The sequence below is a fragment of the Crocodylus porosus genome, unplaced genomic scaffold (assembly GCF_001723895.1).
Source record: "Crocodylus porosus isolate Cpor-Errol unplaced genomic scaffold, CroPor_comp1, whole genome shotgun sequence".
Lineage (NCBI taxonomy): Eukaryota > Metazoa > Chordata > Crocodylia > Crocodylidae > Crocodylus > Crocodylus porosus.
In genome coordinates, this window is record NW_017728943.1 from 40,998,714 (window position 1) to 41,003,191 (window position 4,478).

Sequence of the window (4,478 nt, forward strand, 5' to 3'; positions counted from 1 at the left end):
ATGATCTCCCGAGGTTCCTTCCAGCCCTAATGTCTATGAAATTTATGAAACTGGAATCCAGTTCTTGTGCCAGAGCACTGCATAGTAGAAAACACTGTAAAAGAGATGAAAGGCATAGTTATTTAAAATAGCTGAGACTCTGAAGGACACTCTAGCTGGAGAAAAGCAGAAGTATTGGTATGAATAAGGTGACTACCCTGGGAGAGCCCAACCAGACAAGCAGGCATTTAGTATGGGCAGATCCAGATTTTGTAAAGGGGGGAGTGCGAGCTGCAACTGGAGCTGCAGTAGCACCCCCACTCCCAGTTTTTCTCCCCCACAACCAGGGCAGGTAGACTGCATTGAGGGAGCAGCAGCTAGAGATGGGTTTTGCAGTCCCCAAATCAGGTAAGAATCCCCTCCCCTGCACTTGGCACCCACTCCCTTTCCTTCCATGCTCAGTAGTACTTCCCCTCTCCTATTCTTCTTCTTCCTTGCCCACCACTGCCCTGTCCCCACTGTCCCTGGCTGACTGAGGAAGTCCAGGGAGCTCCAGAGCTGTTTCTGCCCTGCTCCAGCTGGGTTACATGGGGACAGCAGCAGTGATAGAGGCAGGCAGGTTCCCCCTCACTGAGCCTGCTTCTAGACTGGCAGGAAACACGTCGGGGGATTGGGCAGGGAGGAGGAACCTACCCTCTGCCACCACTTCTCCTGTCCCCAGATACGCCTGGCTCCCCATGCAGTGTGACTGGAACAAAGGGATCAAGGTCAGCTGGGGGCAGTGATAGGTGGAGAAGAGGGGATTTACCTGCTTCAGGGACTTAAAAATGTCCCAGGCTGCTGTTCCTTTGGCATGGCTCAAAAGTGGCGTGCAACTGCATCCCCTCTGGATCCACCCTTGAGGGGTGATAGTAGTAATGGTCAGTCTTGTGTCAATTACCAGTGAGTTCCACAGTGTTGCTCTGTCTCCAAGACGGTAATCTTCATTGTTTTGAGAAACTCACTGAGGGAGCTGATGTTAAATTTTGGATGTAGGAGTCCCTTATCTATAGTTCAGCACTTTGTCTACAAGAGCAATACCATTAAATTCAATGTGACCTGCCCTTCTGGGGACTCAGATCACACCTGCTGCTGATCACTAGAACAGAGCTGGCTAGTTGTAAAGGAGCTTATTTAACCGTGAAGCTATCAGCAGTAGTCCCAGCAGCTGCAAATTGCTGCAGAATTGAAGGATCTCTTGTTGGATTGTTACAGACCCCAAAAGCCAGGTTTAGTGTTGGTTTTGGGGGGAAACAAATTATGATCTTTAGGAAAACCAGCACACGATTGGTAATACCAGCATATGTTCTAATAGCTGGCTTTGTGAGAAAAAAGGTGAGAGGTCCTACATAGTTGAAAATATTGAACATTGAAAACATTCAGCTACATTTCTAGGTCCCTTGTGAATTAAGGGAAATCTGCAGTTGTGGTGTTGGCTGGACTCAGCAGCTGGGTCTGGGAGATTTGCATCCCCAGTTGGTTTGAGCTTGGCACAAGATAAGAATTAACTGTTACTGTTTTCTGATGACTGTAGTGTCTTGGCTAAAAAAACCTCACACCTACATTTGACTCTTACTTGGCATGTATAGCAGAGATGATGAGGTTTTCATAAGAGATGAGTTGCTCCTTCACCTTTTAGGGTTCTCCCTATGCTGCTCTACTAGTATGGCCCAACTCTGACCCAGACAGAAGCTAAAACTGTTGCTGTATCTTTTGTAACTATCCCACGGATCAGCGGAGGATTTAATACTGTAGGCCTTTAGTGAACACTTAAAAGGAAAAGAAAGTGGAATGAATGAAAAAAAAGTATAATAAACTTATAATGCTCAAATTCTAACTTTGGCCTCTAATTTCTTCAATTGGGAGCTGGTCCTTGAACCCCGCTGGGGACCTATGTAGCTCCTGGACTCTGTCATTATCTCCCCCCCAGGGCCTCTCAGCTTAAATTGCCACATTTCATTCTTCTCGATCAATTTGAGCACTGACACAAAATGGAAATGCAATGCCACCTGACCCAGACGACCGATAATGGCTTGGAAAATTGTACATTCATGCCCATAACCAGACTTACGAGATGCAAGGAAATAAAACTTAACCTGCCACAATCCCAATTATTTCTCACTCTAGTAATCTTGTAACCTGGCATGGGAGACTGTACTGATAACTTTAATAATCTTGCACAATACACACAAAACCTCCTCTGCCTTGAGAGGGGAGAAATCTGTTAGGACAAACTCAGATGGATTATGAAGTATGCTGAATGGACTTTATGTAGGGTCCCATACAGATGTTACAAATGCTTCTAGATACAGCCTGTGTGGTAGGCTGGAACTCAGAGACATTGTGTTTCATAGGAGAGGAAGTCCACTGGGATGGTGATGAGAATTTGGACTTTGTCTGCTTTTCCCCATGGGCTTGGTGTTTCCTAAGGCAACTGCTAGGCCCTCGGCATCTCTGCTTGCCTTATTAAGGATTACACCAGGAAATAGAGCAAAGCAGTGATGGCATCTTTATGGTTCCAGAGGTCTAAGTTCAAGCCCTGCTCTGGACTTGTATCAAAGGCTGTCCCTTTTGACCCAGCTGTAAGCCAGCTCCTGGTTGTGCTAGGGAGTCAAAAGTGGCTAGGTGTGAATGTTACCCACAGCACTCTTTTGTGTGCTACAGGAGCCAGTGGACTTTAGCTGCTAGAGCCCAGAGGGCCTTCTAGGCACCAGGCAGACTGTATCTTCTTCCATGAGGAAAGTAATTGTGTGAGCTTGACCCCAGAATTTGGGTTGATGTCACAAAGACCAACATGAACTGGTGTTGCACCTAGTGGGAGGACATAGCCTGATGGGCAGATGAGGGCTGTTGTCAAAGCAAGGTGAGCACAACGACAGAGAATCCAGTCAGCATGGCATTGCGGACAGACTACAACATCATTCAGCAGGTCTAACAATAGCAGAAAACCCTTGTAGGCAGGCCTTCAAGCCACCTCTGCTTGGGATTGGTCTGAAGTCCATCCCTGCTCTCTGCCTTATATTGCTCCACCTGCAGATCTCCTTGCTGGGAGAGACAGATGGCAGCACTCTGTGCACATAGCCACAGTCCCCAGCCCCCTTGCTCCCATCTCCTAAGGAGCTGAGACCCCTGGGAGGGCACCTCCAGAAATGATGGGAGCAGAACTGCTTCCCAGACCTGGGCTGGGCTGAAATCCTGGGGCTGGATGTACCTATTGCTTTCCCAGATTGTAGGAGCATAGACTGGGTCATGCCATAAATCCATCTTGCTCAGCCTCCTGCATGTGGAGCAGCAAGGAGGCAGGATGTGGGCAGCCTACAGGCTCTGGGTGGCATTGGTACTTGGGCTGCTCCTGTCCAGGGGCCATGCCCTGCATGAGAGCAAATGCAAGTTGTGTGTTACATTCTTGGGGAGGTTTTATCAAGGCTTAAAGGCCCATAATATTTTCACACCCACCAGTGTGGAAAAAAACTCTTGTAAAGAGGCAAAAAGTAGAGAATCGGTTATGTTATTACATTGGGGCCACCAGTGATGCAGCCACAAAAATCATTAATGAGGTGTCGAGACCCCTCAGTCATCATCACATTCCTGTGGAAAAAATCTGTGAGAAACTGAAGAAAAAAAGACAGCTAGATCTGCAAGCTACAATATGAGAAACAGATTGACTTGAGCACTGTGGACTGGAAGACATGGAGAGTGAAGGAACTGAAGAAGAGCCTAAATGACTGGGGTGCAATGTGCAAGAGAGATTAGATAACACACACAAAATTAATGAACCCACGCCTAAATGTGCACCAAAGGCAGGCAATTCCCTGGGGGATCTCTGACCCCTCTGGCCCTCTCCTGCATAACAACACCTTACACACAGGCATGGATGAGCCAGAGCCTGGGCAGACAAGGGGCCCCAAAATGGGCCGATTATTGTTATCATTATCTCTGGCGCACAGGGGCTGAATATGAAAAGTTTGCCTCGGGCCGCCAGGAGTCTGGGTACAGTGCTGCTCACACAAATGACATTGACCGTTGCTGTTTCTTAAGCTTTTTTTGTAACTTTTTGATGGGGCAGTTTGTACAGCGCTGGTTTCCCAGCCCCCGTTTGGTATCTAGTTTGCATTTCTCTGGTCTCCGCTTTGCTTTAGGATGTCTGTGTTGGATTGTGGATTAAAGTCACAAGAAACCCGGTGTGGCAGCGCGGCGGGGAGCAAGTGCCTCCAGGGGCAGTGACCCTTTACACGCGCAGCCTGCAGCATCCCGGGCCAGGGGGACGAGTCCCTGGCCCCAGCCTGGCCTGGGGGCCGCGCATGCCGAGCCCCCCGGCGCCGCAGCTTCGCCGGCAACAGGTTGGCGCTGCAGTGCGGCGCCGCGGCCTCGCGATGGCGCTCGCTGCCCGCGCACGCAGAGCCGAGCAGAGCGGCTGCCCGCGGCGCCCGAACAAAGGCTGCGGCGCCTGCCCGGGTCCG

The 4,478-nt window shown here is 49.4% G+C and overlaps 1 pseudogene; it reads left to right on the forward strand.

Moving 5' to 3' along the window:
• Positions 1–3,322: 3,322 nt before the first annotated feature.
• On the forward strand, positions 3,323–3,936 carry LOC109319185 (annotated as a pseudogene).
• Positions 3,937–4,478: the final 542 nt, after the last annotated feature.